At 51.7% G+C, this 7,719-nt stretch overlaps 1 pseudogene; it reads right to left on the bottom strand.

Annotated features, from left to right (window-relative positions):
* Positions 1–3,209: 3,209 nt before the first annotated feature.
* On the bottom strand, positions 3,210–7,218 carry LOC121169936 (annotated as a pseudogene).
* Positions 7,219–7,719: the final 501 nt, after the last annotated feature.

Below are 7,719 nucleotides of genomic sequence, written 5' to 3'. Positions count from 1 at the left end.
ACACATTCTTTCCAGATAGACCTGTCCAGTTGCAAAGAAGCACAGCATAAACTACTCACGTTAGCACACATGCCAGGGGCAGGTCTGGCAGGTAAGACCCCGGTGAGGCTGTGTTTGACTCCAGCTCCCGGCTGAAGTAGCATGCCTTCACTGCATCCCTGGCTGGCTCCAGCCTGGCCCCAGCTGGACCACTGCAAGCAGGCCTTGGAAGCAAACCAGCAGGTGAGAACTCTGCATACACTCGCACCATGTGTCTCTCACATAATTTCTTCTTCATCTGCAGAGCACACGGGAAAGAAATGCACGCGCCTACAATACAGTACCCAGCCTAAAATAAAAATCACAAAACTTGTGCATTTATCACCTGTGTTCTAGAACCATGTGGGGTGAACTGAAAAAGTGAGCCCAGCAGGCTGCGGGGATCCTGTTTATAGGGGAGGGTGTTTGTCCTTGGATCCAAGTCATAAAACTTCTCCCTTATGGGCGCTTTTTTTTTTTTTTTTTTTTGAGGACTGATAATTTCTTCATGAATGGTTTGGGAACTCTTTTTACTCACTTTGGGAACTCTTCTCACAAGCTTGTAAAAAACCAGCTAAGCCCTGTGGCCTCCGGGAGCTGCAACCCACAGCTGCCCCGCCATCAAGCGCTTCCTTCTCCAACACAAAGGGCGGATCCAGCCAGAAGCGCAAGCTTGGCCCAGCCGCACCTGCCACTCTTGTTCTAGGAGAAGTATTTTGTGGAACAGTCGGGCCACAGCACAGACAGCATGAGGGTGGCTGTAACAAGACTGAGACAGGGCCCCCCAGGACAACACATCCTTCTTGCAGCCTGCCAGGAAGCCAGGAGCGAACAGAGCTTCAGCCACTGGGAAAAATGGGGGGGGTGTGTGGAGAGACACAATGTTGAACCAAGATTAGTTCTCTTTAGACATGAGTAGGCCTGATTGAACATGACAGCCATGATGTAATTGTGAGGTTGGGTGGACTGGTCCTGCAGGATGGAGTGACCCATACCCCATATGTTCTGATTAATTTCCATCCTGCACGGTTTGGAGCCGCAACCAGAAACCTCATGCAGGTGCAAGGGCCTGAGTGCTTGGGCCAACTTCTGCTGTTTTCCCAGGTACATGAGCACGGAGCTGTATGGGAAGTGAAGCGCTTGGGACGCAAATTGGTGCCCAGATGGGATGCCAGCATCACAAGTAGGAGATTAACCCACCGGGCCACGGTGCCGACCTCATGACCATGTCCAGGGAACTTTCATTTGGATATTTCCCAAACATCAAGAAAACACTTGTTATAATGATGCTAAGGAGAGAAAAGGGCGCCCTCTGCTGTTCGGAGGTTGTACTGTAGACAAGGCCTGGGAGGTAGCAGGCACACAACTTGAAACGAAACAGGAATGGACTCCCCAAAGTGCATGGGAAATGGATAAAACAAATAGTTATTTTGGTGCCAGACAAAAATGTGAAATCATGCAAAAGGTTCAGCATGGCCATGCAATGGCTCAAAAGCTAAATCCTCACCTTGCAAATGCTGGCATCCCACACGGAAGCCACCAGGACATGTCCTGGCTGCTCTGCTTCCCATCCAGCTCCCTGCTTGTGCCCTGGGATGGTAGTGGAGGACGGCCCAAAGCCTTGGGACCCTGCACCCACATGGGAGACCCGGAGGAGGCACCTGGCTTCAGTTCTGGTCATTGCGACCGCTTGGAAAGTGAATCAACAGCTGGAAGATTTTTCTGTCTCCTCTGCGTAAATCTGATCTGCCTTTCCAATTAAAAAAAAAAAAAAAGAACCTTTAAAAAAATCACGGAGTGCTTTTTGTATACTTTCCTTGAAGTTGCTAGACAGCTCCTCCATGAGCCTGCGGCATTGCCTTGTGGATCAGAACCCGTGGGCATTCGGAGGGTTGGAGCAGGATGCCACTGCCGGCGAGAGGCAGAGCCGATGTAGGTGCAGGATTGGCAAATCTGCTGTCTGTCCCAGGTACAGGCAGGATGAGCCATGGTGGGCACCCCGATTGCTCTGGCATCCTGTTTCTTCCACCTTCCGCTTCTATGATTGATTGATTGATTGATTGATTGATTTTTTATTTCAGAGTGTGAGAGAGAGCACACCCATCTTCTGGTTTATTCCCCAAGCACCTACCACAGTCAGGACTGGGCAAGGGACACACTCAAGCTTCCCATACAGGTCCAACTGCTTGAGCCAGCACCACTGCCTCCCCAGGAACTGTTGGCAGGAAACGAGTTAGAAACAGATCTGGGACTAGAACCCAGCACTCCAGCATGGGACATGGAGTGTCAAAGTCAGAGTTACAGAGTGAAGGAGAAAAAAAAAAGCCACAACGGCCAGAGCTGAGCCAATCCGAAGCCAGGAACCAGGAGCTTCTTCTGGTTCTCCCAGGTGGGTGCAGGGTTCCGAGGCTTTGGCTCATCCTCTGCTGCTTTCCCAGGCCACAAGCAGGGAGCTGGATTGAATGGAAGCGCAGCAGCCGGGACAAGAACCGGCGCCCATACAGGAGGCCAGCTCTGCAGAAAGGTGATCAGCCTGTTACAGAACTGGGCCGGCTCCAGGACGTGGTGTCTTAACCAGTGTCTTTCCCATGAAGCCGATGTTTGTCCCTGAACGAAACGTTTTTAAGGCCACTCAAAGCTGCGTGGTGGTCCGGGGCTCCTGGCTGTGCACATGCGGGTGACAGGAGTTCCATCGTGACCCGTCGGGGTGGGATGAATTGCAGAGATGGGGAGTTCACCTGACCTAGGAAGCACCTGCTTGGCTTGGAGGTATGTGGTGCGGTCATTCCCATTTGGGCCACAAGGAGGCGTTAGAAACTGGTTTACTATAAACTGATGCCCTGCTGCTGGGTACAGAGGGATTTTCATAAAATTAAAACTGTTTTTGCCCCCCCCCCTTTTTTTTTTTAAAGTATTTCTTCACTTACATGGCAGAAAGAGAGAGAAGAGGAGGTGGGGTGGGAGGGAGGTGGGACCATCTTCCATCAGTTGGTTTGCTCCCCAAATGCCTCAACAGCCAGGGCAGGGGTGGGCCAAAGTCAGGAGCCAGGACGCCCTGTAGGCACCAAGAACCTGAGCACCTGAGCCATCACCCGCTGCTTCCCAGGCACGCCGGCGGGGGGCTAGACTGGAAGCGGCCAGGAGCAGGGCTTGAACCAGGTGTTCTGACATCCTGACGGCAGACTGCAGTCCTAAGTGAAGGCCTTGACCCACTGTGCCACCAAGGGCACCTGTTTCGAGCTCTTGCACTGCACAGGAGAAGTCCTGCAGAACGCTCACCCCCATGGCTTCTGTGAGGTTGGAATGACAACTCCCAGGCCTCATGGAGAGCTGGCTCTCTGGAGATCGCAGCTCACGGAGGCACTCACCTTCATGCGCCTCTTGGAAACAGACCTGGGGGTCAGGGAGTGCCGTGGCATGGTAGGCTAAGCTTCCACCTGTGCTACTGATATTCCAAGGACCATGTTCTTTCTGCTCCACTTCCCATCCAGCTCCCTACTTGTGGCCTGGGAAAGCAGTCGAGGACGGCCCAAAGCCTTGGGACCCTGCACCCGCGTGGGCGATCCGGAAAGAAGCTCCTGGCTCCTGGTTCCAGCCATTGTGGTCACCTGGGGGAGTGAATCAGTGGACAGAAGATGTTTCTTTCTGTCTCTCCTCTCTATCTGACTTTCCAATAAAAATCAATTTTTTGAACACAATTTCTGGCATTACCTCCTTTATGTTATCATCGCTACTTAGAACCAAAAAGAGATTGGTTCTAAAACACCCAAGGATGCCAAAACCAGATGCATACACACACACACACACACACACTGGTAATGGACACACAGTCCCACACTTGGACACAGAGCCCCAGGAACATACACACACACACACACACACACACACACACACACACACACACACATGCTGGTAATAGACACACAATCACACTTGGACACAGAGCCCCAGGAACACACAACACACGCTGGGGGCGGGTATGGTGTCAGAGCTGTGGGCAAACCCTGTCCCAGGTAAACCTGTGCCTCCCCAGCTCTCCCCATCAATGACAGCATGTATAACATCAGCTTTTATTAAAGAGATAAATGGACCGGAAAGGAAATATTCATGCATAGGAGCCAGACACCCAGGCAACAAGGCCGTGTGGGCACTGAATCAATTCAGTGCTTTCAACCTCTCTGCTCTACTGATGAGTTTAAAGACTAAATTCTTCAACGCTCGGCCAAATAATAGGGCAAATACAAATTAATGCTGTGCTTCAAATGCAGCAGCCAAAAAAGGGTTGTGTGAAATTAAACACACCCCTAGACCATAACTTTGGGAAGCACAGCCCCTTGAACCAGCTCCATCCCAGAAATACCCAATAGTCGAAGATGTTGCACTATTCAACCGGCAGCAAGAACAGTGAAGGAGCCGCCAACATGGCCCTCTTATCATAGCAATTGACATGGAAGTACATGGGGGGATGCGGCCATGCCCAGCCCCGGATGCTCACTGAATGATAAACCGGAAGGAGGCTGAATCCACAGCAGGGGGAAACACGTTTCTCTCCAAACCCACCGCCACCTAAACTTTGAATTTGGAAACACGGAGACCAGCCTAGCCATTTTCAGAGTCTGGGGTTGGTGGAAAAGGAAATTTTTATGATGTTTGCCTCTCCTGAAATTATTCAATGGGGCTTCACACAGGGGCATGAAATGACTTGTGGAAATTAAGTTGAAGAGTTTAAAGCTTAGCAAACAAATCTACTAGTGTCGGAGGCAGGTCATTCCCCGTTAACTACGTGTTGGTCATCTGAGCCTTGCAGAGTTAGTTGGGAGCATGGTAAGAACCATTCTTCCCCCCAGGTACTCCCCTCCCCGCCTGTACTTGGAGAACAGCACGGGGGAGGAGCATCAATGCACTCTAACGCAACAGAGAAGCTACGAAAAAGATATTGAGGAATTTGCTTCTAGGGAGGGAGGGGGCTCCTAACTTCCTTTGCAGAATGATTGGTGCCCACAAGGCCATTTTTATTCTTTAGGTCTGTGCTTCATGTCCTGCTCAAACTCAGAGCCAGGGGCCCCAGCGTGGTCCCTAGCAGCTAAAGTCCTTGCCTTGCACATGCCGCCATTCCATACGGGTGCCGGTTCCAACCGAGGCGGCCCCACTTTCCATCCAGTTCCCTGCTTGTGGTGGGAAAGCAGTCGAAGATGGCCCAAGGTTTTGGGACCCTGCACCCATGTGGGAGACCCAGAAGAGGCTCCTGGTCCTGCTTTCAGATCGGCACAGCACTGGCCATTGTGGCCGCTTGGGGAGTGAATCAACAGACAGAAGATCTTTCTCTCTGTCTCTCTTCCTCTCTGTGGATATGAATTTCCAATAATAAATAAATAAATCTTAAAAAAAAAAAAAAAAACCTGGAGCCAGATGATGGCCGTGGCACCTGGCTGGGAACACAGCTGGACACAGTGCTAAAGCATCACCATAAGTCATTGCTCTCAGACACTGGTGGATGTTGGAGCAGAGGAATCCAAGCCATCTGCTCCATGGCTGGATTTTAGAACGGGGGTGGAGGGAGATGGTGGCCACTGCGGAAGGTGGGGGAATAGCAACTTTGCTTCCAGGTGTGGAACCCTCAGTACCCTCCAGTACCCGCAGTCCTGCGCTTAAAAGTTCCTCCTTTCTTGGTTGTAATATTCCTAAACCTCAGCTTGCTGGTTTCTCCTTGCTGTAAGCCCAGATCCAACTGGAGATGAGTGCCCACTTCCTGGGATTCTTTGGAAAGCTCAGATTCCTGTTTCACTCACTTGAAGTGACCCTGCAAGGAGACAATGACATCAAAAGCATCTCCCTCCCACTGGAGGGCACGAAAACCAGGACGGGGCAGGGGTGGCTAGACAGAAGAGCACCACCAGCATGTGTGTGGACTGGATAGTGGAGCTGGTTGGGTTGAACTAGGCTTCAATGCCCATTGGCATGTATGAATGAGAGCTGAATGGGATATGGGACAGACTGGACTAGTCTGCTGTACATATAGGCAAACACAAGAATCAGGACAGGGGTAGGCCTGGTGGGGGTTATTGTGGGTCGCTCCGACCTGGCTGCAGCTCCCACTGGTTTATGTGAGGGCCGAGTGTGTGCTGGGCAGAACCAGGCTGGACTGCAACACCCATTGGTTCCAGTGGAAGTCGGGGCTGGAAACAGAACCGACCCAGCAATAGCAACCACCAGCTGATTGGGGCAATGGACTGTACCAGGCTCTGTACTTGTTTGTACACATAAGAATCTGGTCTAGGAACACCTCAGACAAAGTTTCTTTTAGGATCTCCCCAATCGAACTGCCTGATTCAGAACCCATGGTCTGCCATGGAGTACAAGTACCAGAGCCGAGCCTCCTCAGAGGCTCAGAGCAGTGGAGAGCGTAACCAGCTGCACAGGGAGGATATGGCAGTCCATCGGAACCCACAGAGGACACCTGGTATCACAACAGAGGACAAAACAAATCAATCAACTACCCCAGTCATGTATTGGCAGTGAAAAACTGGGCAGATTCTAAGGTGGACTATGTCAATCAGTAGATTCTGCAACAACCCCCTCGTACTTGGGATGGCAAGTTTAACAGCAATTCATAACTGTTGAACTATCAAAATCACTTGAACAAGACCCCCGGAGCATGCCCCACATCGGGGACCTGGGATGGGTGGGAGAATGGGTGGGGCTTCTCCCTTTATCCCCCCCCTTCACACCAAATACAGGGGAAAAAAACAATGTGGAAATAATAGTCTTACCCACTTTCCCGTAGCCCTTGAACCTTTGTGCCATAATTAACTATGTAAAGATTGTCAAAAATAAAGGAAAAAAAAAATTTTTAAAAAAGCATCTCCCCAGTGCATGAAGCCGATGCCAAGGAAGCGCTCCGCCCAGCATCATCCTGGATCCGGATTGCAGGGCAGCAGCTGGGGTCTGCTGCTGTCTCTATAGCCAAGCCGAGATGTGGTTCCACTGGCGCGTGAGCAAAGAGCTCCCTGCAATGTCATCTTTGCGTTTGACGTAGGCAGTCTTTCCCTTTGAGGTGATCCCAAGGCGACAGTCAAATCAGGCTGGTTCAGTCTGCAGTCAGATGCCCGGTGGCCGCGTTCAGAGACCCTGCGGGGGAACCCCAATGCTGACGTCCGGCCCCACACACAGCGCAGACTCCAACTCCAACCTGACCGGCATCTTGGCTCTGCACTGCCAAGAGCTGATTTCCTAGAGACTCATAATTACAGAGATTGAGAGAGGGAGAAACAGAGGGGGAGATAGATCTTCCATTGTTTCACTCTCCAAATGGCCACTGTAGCCAGAGCTAGGCCCCTCTGCAGCTGGGAGCCAGGCCGTGGGGGTGCAGGGGCCCGAGGACCCCAGGCATAAACAGGGAGCTGGATGGGAAGTGCAGCAGCTGGGACTTGAACCAGCATTTGAACCTTCCTCAACTCCAGTTTGGCACTTCACTTCTTTACTAGCCTTTCCAGGGAGGGCCCCATTGCCAATACCAGGAAGATTCCCAGAGGGTCTGACCTCGGGGCCAGAGCTCGGGTGTGCTGACAGGTCCCCACCGGCCAGGCAGAGCACTTACCAGCATCACGCTGAGTGCCTTGAGCAGAGTCCATCTGTGTGGCTGCGTGCCTGCCGCGCCCACTGGATATTAGCGAGCACGTTGCTGATGGTTTCAAAAGGTAC

Source organism: Ochotona curzoniae, unplaced genomic scaffold (genome assembly GCF_017591425.1).
Source record: "Ochotona curzoniae isolate NIBS_2020 unplaced genomic scaffold, NIBS_Ocur_1.0 scaffold_2453, whole genome shotgun sequence".
NCBI lineage: Eukaryota > Metazoa > Chordata > Mammalia > Lagomorpha > Ochotonidae > Ochotona > Ochotona curzoniae.
This window is presented reverse-complemented; position numbering and strand designations above follow the sequence as displayed.